We start from the raw sequence: 10,556 nt of genomic DNA on the forward strand, positions 1-10,556 counted from the left end.
AAATCCTCGTATCATGGATGGTTCATGGCCTGTATGTTAACTGAACTTTTTCCTGTGAACAGGTTCACTGAAACGAGGGTCATGCTGATCTTCAACTTGAGAGCATTTTCTAATGTAAGTAATGACTGTATTGATGTAACCTTTTTGACTAAAAGAAAGGCTCAGTGCTGTTGTGTAAGCAAGCCTAGCATCTCTTCCTCACTTTACATCCCAGCTCACGTTTAATAATGTCATAAATCACAAGAAGTTAGTGTTTTTCTACAAATATTTTGCCTTTATGATATATCATGTTTGTTGGGCTATGGTAAATGTATTCCACTAGAGAAAGCAAGTGTGCATGCAATTTAAAATTCTGGAATATTAGAGTCACCATTAAGCAAAATATGATGAAACTGTCTTGGCAGAAATTACTTTCCAACTTGATATGAAGTAGTGAGAATAAGGAGTTATTTGATACATCCAAACTGATGTAATCACTTGTTTCTTGCACAGAATGGTTATATGCAAGCTGACTTGCAAGTTATCAGTCTACCTAACACCAGGGTCTGAATTTCTGTAATGTTTTCTTTTGCGCACCATTGGATCACGTGTTGTGCACAGGTAGGACCTATCAGAGACACGACCCAGAGTCCATGGGTGAGCTAGGTACCAAACCTTGTTTTGCTAAGGCTCAGGCACCTCTGCACAAAACAGCAATTACCTGTTATCACAAGCCAATGGCAGGGGCTGCAGCCTCTCTGTCGTACGTTTTGCCACATTAATGCAAGAAAATGCAGGTTTCAGCAGTTGTTTGAAAACCCCTGCCTAAACACACTAGTATTTAATAACAGGGCTTTGTGATCTAAGTACTGGACTATCTCATTAGCAAACGTAGCTTCTTTTCTAGCTCTTGAATCATCTACGGACCATTATCTGTTTTTCCAAATTGGATTGTTTTTCGTAACTGCTTGTTAAATCATTATCCCACAAAAATTGCGGCCTATGGGTGCATCTCCAAGACGAATTCTATCAGAATTCACTAGCTCCAATCCAAGACACAGCAATCTTTCCCTTGTCTTCATTGACTACCTTTAGTTTTTTTAATAAGAGTCTAGTGAATGATGAAGAGTAAGTTCTCTTGTACATGCCTTAATATACTTTTTGTCATGTAAATAGAGCTATTTGTAAAAGCTGAAGCACCTCAAACATTTACAGGAACATGTAAAAACACTGAAGAACAGACACCAGGCTATAAATACCAATGAAGCACTCAGCAAATGTGTTTGTGAAGATATCACCTCATTGTTCATTCAGTATTGAATTTCCCCATCACTTGGTAAGTGCTACTAGCATCAAATAGTAAAGTACCATGACAAAAGCAAGATGCAGATGGCTGGCTGTTTAAGTCATTGCTTGATCTGAATGCCAATGGAATTGGATTTGATAATGCTCAGGGAGTGAAAGCTGTTGTATCCAACTCCCCACCCCCCACCCCCTCGCCTGCCTTGTTCATCCAGTAGTACTTTACAGCACAGGTCGGGCTGTCGTCCCAGGTCATGTAATGACTGAAGCATTACATGTAATAGTAAGTGGTAAAAATCTAAAGGCTGGACTGTGTCTTTTGCTGTCATATTGATGTAGCTCAATTGGTTTCAATGGGACTACTTAGGAGAGCAGCATCCTCTTAATTCGAGGAATCAATTCTGCACATTACAACATGGGGAATGATTAGAAGAGCTCTATGGATATTTTGATATAATGGCAGATATTCTCCTGTTAGAAATCAAAGGCATTTCACAGAGATCAAAAGAACACTTGAAACTGTAGCTCAGTTGAACGTGTCATTCTTTTCCCCATATTTCTGCTTTTGGACAATATTCTCTTTTATTTTGACAAGTTGGCTAGTATCTTCCTCCATGGGTCTTCTAAATTCACAGGCCTATTAGCTAACACAAATCAGAGTCTGACCCTCAGCTGCCCAGTGGGAGCTCTGCTTTCACCCAGTTCTGTTTAACCCTTTCACACAACCAGCCTTTGAGGTAGCTTTTTCCTCACACCTGTCACATGCACTCATGCAAGGTTTTCCTTGTTAACAGAACAACATTAGACAGAAAATAGAAAAGAAATAATGTTATGGTGACAGCATCTTCAATGCCACGTGGTGGAGTGATGCTTGGATTTTAAGCAGATTAATGATGTCAGTCAGCATTTCTCCATCTAACATTCAGTTCTGAGCCAAATAATGATCAAACTCCTTTGAAAAGTGTATCTCTGAGTAATGTTATGAAAAAAAAAATCATTAAGTATATTTTAGTATTGGTTTTTGTGTGTGTTTTGCTGTTTTATCACTTTGATAAAGAAGCATAGTAATTGTATTACCCAGATTCCTATCATATTTATGAGCTCTACGGGTGACTGGATCTCTGCCAACCTTGTGAAACTGATCTAGGGAAAAAAATGATGCGGATATTGTCCAATGTGTGTTTCTTCCTTAAACCACCAGAATCTGTAGTTGCCTGTAAACTTTCTTGGCTCTTGAAACTTATCTTTTCCACAGCTGCCAGGACACATATGATGAAACAGATGCACAAAATGAGGAAGGACTTGGCATAAACAAGCGAAGCGTACTGCTCCGTCACGGACAAATAAACACCGGATTTTTCTAGAACTGTGTGACTGTGAGTAAAAACAGTGCTAGACTGTCAATTCCTGACTGTATGTGGTAGAACAGTTGATGCTGTGATAGTGTGCACTGTCCAGATAGTTGTTTAGGTCATGACAGTGAAAGGAAATGTTATGCTTTCCTGGCAGAATTGTATTCTTTTAGACTTGTTGACAATTTCTTGCTTTATTTAAGTAGAATAAGATGAACCATAAAGCTACTCCAGAAACCTTGAACATGCTGACAGTTCACATTAAATCAACTTCAGTAGAGTTAAAAATAAAAATTATTAAACTGAATATTTTTGCTCCTAAGAAGAATAAAGCTGGATAAAAAAAAAATATGTATGCTGATGCTGCATTTACATACAAGTGCCTGGGATAAACCTCTACTGTAAAATAAATTCCCCTTTATCTGCCTTTAGTGACCAGAGGATAGTACATTGACACTGCTGGGGCGGTTTGCCGCTCTGTTGCTCACACTGGGCTCCTATGATTTGTGTGTAGCTTTCAGGGAGAGTCAACACGCCTTATTTCATGTAAGCAGCATCTAAAAATCCAGATGCTGTAGAAATGTGACTGTGCATGGCCAGTGAGGATGCTCCTTAGGAGGAGCAAGAACCAGAGTCTGTGGGGCGCTCGCATCCTGCCAGTGGCACTGAAAGCTGGCAGCAGCCACAAGCAGCAGCGAGCATGCCGAGCCCTCCCATGCTGTTTGCGTGCGAAGCAGGCAAAGCTGTTCCTCCTGCTCCGCACCCGGAGTGGAGAGGCCTCTGTTGATAACTAAAGTGTATGGTTTTGAGTATACATTAAGCCTGGTCAAAATTAAGGAATTCCCCGAGCCAATATTTGCAATCTGTATAGATGGTGAGCCAAATTCTGCCTGGATGCTTAAAAGCTGTCGTGTAGTCCTGCATTTCTTGTGGGAATACATGCCGTTCCCCACGTCCCTTTCTGTCTCTGATCAGAGATTGAGATTCGGTCGTATAATTGAAACGGCAATGATTTGATTTAAGGCATACTGGCCATAAATGAGATTAGACAGTTTGTAATGCTTCCCATGTTCATTACGGTTTCTGTCATCACGATAATAGATACATGTTGTAGCATTTTCTCTTCCTATTACAAACTTTCACATAAAGGATAAAGCATCAGTATTTTAATGCCTGCTTTTTTTTTCAGTCATAGCACCATGGTATATTTGCTTGATCTTTTGAGTTTCTGATGCTTATTTTTCTTTTGGTTCATTAATCCTGTTTTTTCTGTACAGAGTAATTATTAATTAAGATGCTATTAACTATCAGACCATTCAGAAATAGAACATCAGAAAGATGAATACTGAACAGCCTTCTGTTAAATTTCTGTCTCCCTCTCTGTCTTCCCTCACTTAGGTGGAAATAATTTTGCATCAAGTAGAACAGCCTGAACCTGTGTTAGAAAGAGCAGTAAGGAGAGTCAGCATCCTAGGAATAAGGAATTGTCTTCTGGAGTCTGAAAGAATTGAGTTCAAACAAACATCTCTAAAGGTTCCCATGTGCCAGACAGAGATCAGCAGTAACACGGACTGACTGTTTCATAACACTAAACGGCACAGAGTGCGTCATTTGGCCAGGTGAGGATATACACTGACAGACCTTTTTTCCTTTCAGGTGTTGTTGTAGGCTCAAAGATGGTCAGCAATAAAATAGAGGAAAAATCAGTGGATCACCAAGTCCCACAGATGTAATGGGTAACCTTCTGAGAAAGAAGAAAAATATATTCCAAAGTGATGATTTTATTCAATTAAAAGCATAGCTGAAAGCAAGCTGAATCTGCTAAACACATCGGATATAGATTACATTGCAAAAAACGTATGAGTGAAGAGCCTTGAATTGCACTGCCACTTATGAAAGTATTCATCATCTCAGGCTGGTGCCAGAACATGTGGAACAGAGCAAGTTATTTCTGGTCTGCCTCTGCTGTCAAATTGGTGACGAGACCATTATCTCTAAGATTCTGTTGGAATAAGGACTGGGTATAACTTGATTAACCAAGATGGATACTGATAGCTAGGATAAAGTTCTTAAGAAGAAACTGACCCTGAGAATCACAAAGGACAATAGATAATATTTGATGCAAGCTTGTGCAGAATGGAGTAGAAAACAGTGGAATAGCGTCATTTAAGAACAGAGGCAGAGAAGCCCAGGTATGTTGTTATATGATTTACAAGTATTCACAGCCATAGGGACTAAAAAAACAAAAGTCTACATATTCTTACGCTAGTAACTCTCCCTTCTCTGTGCCTTTTTGCCTTTATGCTTGTCCTGGTTTTGGCTGGGATAGTGTTAATTTTATTCCTAGCAGCTGGTACAGTACTGTGCATTGGATTTTTGATGAAAATAATGCTGATAACCCACTGATGTTTTAGTTGTTGCAGAGCAGTGCTTCCACAGAGCCAAGGACTTGTCAGCTCTTTGTGCTGCCCTGCCAGCAAGGAGGCTGGGGGTGCACCAGGAGCTGGGTGGGGACACAGCCAGAACAACTGGCCCCAGGATGTACCATACCCCAGGGCATCATGCTGAACAATAAAACCGGGGGGAGTTGGCCACGGGGGCTGCTGTTTGCTCAGAGACTGTCTGGCATCAGTTGTCTGGTGGCAAGCAGTTGCATTGTGCATCACTTGCTTTTTTAATTTTATTCCTCTTATTATTATTGTTATTATTTACCCAGTAAACTGTCCTTATCTCAGCCCCCAAGTCCTCACACTTTTACCTTTTTTTTCTAGTCTCTCCTCCATCCCCCTGGGGAGCAAGCCAGAAGCTGCTGAAATAGGAAAAAACAAGCCAAAACACCCAAGTGTTGCACAACACAGTTGCTTACCACCAGCCAGTTGATGCCCAACCAGTCCCTGAGCAATGGCAGCCCCCCTAGCAAACTCCTCCCGGTTTTATCACTGGGCATGACGCCATGTGGTACAGGACATCCCTTTGGTCAGCTGTCCCAGCTGTGAAAAGTTTTAATGTGAGCACAGCTTTGTACCAACTAAAACAGAACAGCAAAATATTTAAAAGCAAAAGGGAGTATTTCAGCTAAATAGAGTTTGGTAGTACTCAAAAATTAAAAAATAACTCAGGAACCTAATAACTTAGTATTAATGTGCATAGCACTTTCACCAATGTGGTGTCAGGATGCAAGCCTAGTTCCTGCTAGCAATTACACCCCTGAAGAATGTCTTTGACTTGCCTTGAACCATGGGTGGTCAGAAAAATGGGTATGTCTTTACCTAACTGCTCTGTCAGGAAGAGGCAATTTAGTCAGTAGGCAGGGACATACCCATAACATAATTAAATAGAATAAAGCCTACCTGCCTAGTCTCACATTAACATTCTGTCTAATGGTTTTGTTTGTTTTTCCCACAGCTCCTTGTGCATGTAATTGCGGATGAGTTTCTACTGAGTAGGAAGGCAGAAGGGTGCATGTGTGCAGTGTAGGCATGCCTGATGTCCATAACCATATCTGGCTTGAGTCCTGCTCATACCTAGCACTGGAGAGGACCTGAGGAGCTGACCTGAGTAAAAGGGATGTGTCAGAAAAAAAATAAAAAAAATTAAACTATTAATGAATAAACCAGAAAGAAGAAAATGTGGGCAGTCTTTGGTTACTTGAAGTTTTGGAGTGCTTTTGTGTAGCCTGGAAGGACATATGTTATAAATAACTGGCACACCAAGAAGAAAAATAAAGTGTGGGGGGGGGATGTTAAGTGTTTTGACATTTCAATGCCTGAAGACTCTGCTGTGGATAGATCTTCAACAGAGATAATAAACTTGAATTTTGCTAATTAAATAAAACAAAATGTAATAAAGGATATGAGTATTGCAGCCCTTCCTGTGCGTAAGTTAACTTGGAGAATAAACCATTTTTGCTTTGGATGCCTAGCAAATGTATGCACTTCAATCACCTAGAAATGCTAAATTCTTATTGCTGACCCTTCCACTGGAATTAAGTGCTGACAGGAACTGTTGGTGTGTGTGTGTCTGGGTGGCAGAGTTTCTTCACTCATGGGTGCATTTCAGACAATGCTAACTATAGAGCGTGTACACTGTATACATAACACATCACCTATATACTGGCACACTAAAGCATATAATACAGTCCAACTACAGCATGCATAGCATGTAGTACATCACCTATATACACGGTGCATATAGAACAGTAACCATACAGAGTGTACGTTCCATGAAGGCAGGAGCGTTTGTAGAATATGTAGAGAGGAAAGGAAGGAATGAGGGAGGGAAGAATGGACAGACTTTAACTGTCAAAGATAGAGGACTTGTGTTTGTAGCAGTAAACCACCATCCTCATTCCTCTGAAATCACCGTAAATCCAATCCCATTAGGCAGATCACAAGCTGCCCAAGTAAAGCAGTGACAGCAATACTGGCTTTATGTGGAAATTGTTAGCTTACACACAAACAACCATTTATACAGCCATCTTTGTAATAAAGACATCTTTCCCTTGAAAATATGAAGAGAAATGTTTATGTATGGGCTATCCCTGTGTATCTCCAGTAACTTGGTTTTGATATTGAGGAGTCACTCATCATGTAGTCACCTTTTTTGATGATATTCTTGTGTTAACTGGGCAAAATAATGCAGCGTGCAATGGTGATAGGTCTGCTATGGATGAACAGCATAAAAACAACAGAAGACAAAGCTTGTTATCTGTACTTATAGGTGTACTTGCAACTTGCTGAACTTCCCAGATGATACAAGTGCCTGAGTGTCTGGTTGCACCTCCTAGACACTGAGCACAGAGAGGAAAAAAAAAAAATCATCCTGCCCTTTGGCTACAACTTTGGTTACTGCCATGACATTCACACTTAGGTCTTAAGGTCATATTGCAAGCACTCCATGTGTTCTGGACCTCTGTCTGAGGAAGGATCAGGGAAGAACTTTTGACTGCAGCCCTAAAGGATGCGTATGGACACTTAAAATGAGTATGAACAAGGTACTCACCTAAGCAGCCTCTGTACACATAGATCATGCTGGATGAAACGAAGTCTCTCCACTATCCTGCTGCTTTCACCCCTTTCCCATCCATCTGGAGGCCTGCAGAGAAAGGTAGCAGCCTTACCCTTTGGAATGTTACCTCTTGCTTTAGCTTCCTGTCAAAACCAGATGGCAAGCTTTCCAAGGTCACACAACAGTTTGCCTCCCTAGAAACTAGACATTTTTCTGCTCTGTGCAGCCACCTTTGATTAACCCAAGAGGTCCCAGACAAGCAGCGTGCAGAGGAGTTACAGCAGACATGGAGATGGTGAGGGTGTCACCGCGTTCTTAACTACACTTGCTTACCAAGTGGCTGGATATGGCCTGGCCTGTGGCAATTTGTCATGTTGTATGTGATTACTCAGCTAAAGATATAAAATCCTGTAAGCCTTAAAATGTGAAGTCATAAAAATGATAAAGTAGCAGAGAAAATAATATTTACAAGACACACCTAAGGTGTAAATATGACTAAAATAACCCAAACACATACATAGTCAAATGCTGCCTTGCTCCACTTGCTTTAAATTCCCATACAGTGAAAAGGCTGATTTACCATTCATTCTCAAAGCTGTATGAAAACTCACAACATTGTGTTGTTTGATTGGAATCACTGAAATTCTAACATGTTAGAACTGTTCACGATTGCTTTGAATTTGAATCAACACTTTTGTTTGTTTTAGCATTGTCTTCCCTGTGGACACAAGTTTTGCACTGGGAAGTTTTGCATACATATTTGCATATGTATAGCCAAAGCCTGAGGTTTTTGCATGAGATCAAGATTTGTTGCAGCCAGTGCATGCCTAGTCTATAAAATAAAGATCAGGCTTTTGAAGCTGATACAAGGGGAAAAACTGACCAGTCATGAGACAGCCTACTATGTCAGCCAAATTCAGCAGCCTTGCTGAGTGAAAAATTCAAGACTTCACCACCCTGAAGCTGCTTCTGAATACCTTCAGGTGTGATTGCCACCCTCCTAATGTGCATAACACACCCAGAGCATCCTTACAGACACTTGTTCCCTAGCCCTTTCTTGCCCAAATACTGTAGGATTAAAAAAAAAATAAAATATCCCTATTAAGTATTTTTAGAGCTCATCTACATCATTTTGACAGAACTAGGTTAGAGAGCAGTAATAAGTGTGGCTACATCAGCAGCTGTTGGCAGGATGGTGGAGAGAGAGAGAGAGACAAAGCATTCAGGCATGGAGGACGTGAGCGACAGCTTCCTACCCTGCATTGACCACTGCAGCATTGGCCACTAAATGCACAGGCTCGGAGTTGTGACCATCCTGTGCAATTCCTACTGAGGCGCTCAGCTCATTACTGTTAGGGTAATCTATTGCTACAAGGGCTGGAAATATATCGCTTTATTACAGATTTTATCCATATGCACAATTTGTACCTGACTCCTGAGCCATCACCAGCAATGTAACAGTGGAGCAGCACCTGGTAAAATTAATACTGACAACAGGGAGGAAAAACCAAGGAAAAGCTCATGTAGATATATTTACCTTGTAGCGCTGCTCTGTGTTCCAGCTCTGGGATCCGTTGATATTGGGCGTTGTGATGCTGGCGCTAAATAACAATATTGCTGTGCTAACTGAACATGCCTCGGAGTTGCTCTTGAAGTCTTGCTGTTGTAGGCTTGTTTGCAATACTGCGGTGCCTGCAGTGTCTGCTTTCAACAGTTCTGCTAATTAATCCCTAAAAGTCCACAAACACACAAAAAAAGTGTAAACAAGACAATTAATTCCCACCACATCACTCTTCTATTCGTTTTCACATTTTTCCTGTTGCAAAGCTCTCATCAAGGAACGCGACAAGTTATTTCACGTATGCAGTAACATGTTCTGAATGCGTACCAAACTAAAGTTACTGTTCCGTATATCGATGCTTCATAAATATTCATGCATCTCAGTAATATATTGGGACTGCAAATTAATTAGGAAAGGTAGCATGCAGTTACATTCAAGTGGTAATCATAACAACTACTTGAAAAGTATTCATTATGTCTCACGCTAAAGAGGAGGTTGTCTTTACATATTTAAACCAAATGTTAACTTTAAAAGTTAAATATTTCAACTTTGCCACAGACTACCTAGTCATTTGTAGAATGTGCCCTTTTAAGTGGCATGAGACGACACCATCTAGCATCTGTGGGCTTCTTCCCTCTCGGTAATCCAGGGCAATACAGAGTAGATTACATCACCGTGAGACAAGTATGTGTCCAAGAGAAGAAGAAAAAAAAAAGAAAAAAGAATACCGATGCTTTGCTATCGATTATTCTTGATGCTTAGAGGATGCTAGTTTGTTTAATGTGCCATTAGACAATATAATTCTGTTCATATTGATAGATCCAAGCAAACAGCAGAGCAGAAGAGTTTGTCCTGCAGCCCAATGACCGCTAGGTTGTAATACATCTGACTGGGTCACTTCCCCCAGGAAAATTAGAAGTTTTTGGGGCAGCGTCTCTGCAGTCAAAAATGCCAAGCCAAGATCATTAACAATGCAAAGGCCAGATGATGCTAGAATGTCTGCTTTCATTCACTTGCTTAGCAATTTATTCATAGAGACACACACAGAGGCTTAATTAGGGTTACCTAGAGGAGCTTGCCAAATTCACAAATGACTATTTGATACGAATTCCTTTATTAGCTCAGTTGTTGCATCTCCTGTGATTTTATTTCAAATATTTTCATTAAGTCTATCGATAGTAGCTTAAATTCTTTCAGTTGACATTGCTGTGAAAATTACAACACTAACAGATGGCCTCAAAACTGATCGCATGCACATAGAAGAAACATAATAATGTGAATGCTGATTCTGGGTGGTTGGAAGAGTGTATTCTTTCAGGAGAAACAGAATTAAGGTCTTCCTTATTCAGCCATGC

At 40.5% G+C, this 10,556-nt stretch overlaps 1 protein-coding gene and 1 long non-coding RNA gene across 3 annotated transcripts in view; one reads left to right on the forward strand and one right to left on the reverse strand.

Moving 5' to 3' along the window:
* The window catches only part of LOC308197816 (uncharacterized protein), a 355,008-nt gene extending 350,835 nt beyond the window's left edge, over window positions 1-4,173 (forward strand). Inside the window, exons 1-3 of the transcript XR_013953318.1 lie at window positions 1,515-1,564; window positions 2,537-2,657; window positions 4,032-4,173. The gene's annotated coding sequence lies outside the window, so the exon portion shown is untranslated. Of the gene's footprint in view, window positions 1,565-2,536; window positions 2,658-4,031 lie in introns of the transcript that reaches the window.
* LOC308197817 overlaps window positions 1-10,556 on the reverse strand; it is an 86,241-nt gene that overhangs the window by 12,597 nt on the left and 63,088 nt on the right. Inside the window, exons 6-8 of one of the 2 annotated variants that reach the window (XR_013953320.1) lie at window positions 9,178-9,370; window positions 7,635-7,727; window positions 4,243-4,377 (exon numbers count right to left, since the gene is read on the reverse strand). This is a non-coding gene — a long non-coding RNA (uncharacterized lncRNA). Of the gene's footprint in view, window positions 1-4,242; window positions 4,378-7,634; window positions 7,728-9,177; window positions 9,371-10,556 lie in introns of those variants that run through there. The other variant, XR_013953319.1, reaches the window with a different exon arrangement.

This window comes from Anser brachyrhynchus (genome assembly GCF_964034855.1).
Source record: "Anser brachyrhynchus genome assembly, chromosome: 7".
NCBI lineage: Eukaryota > Metazoa > Chordata > Aves > Anseriformes > Anatidae > Anser > Anser brachyrhynchus.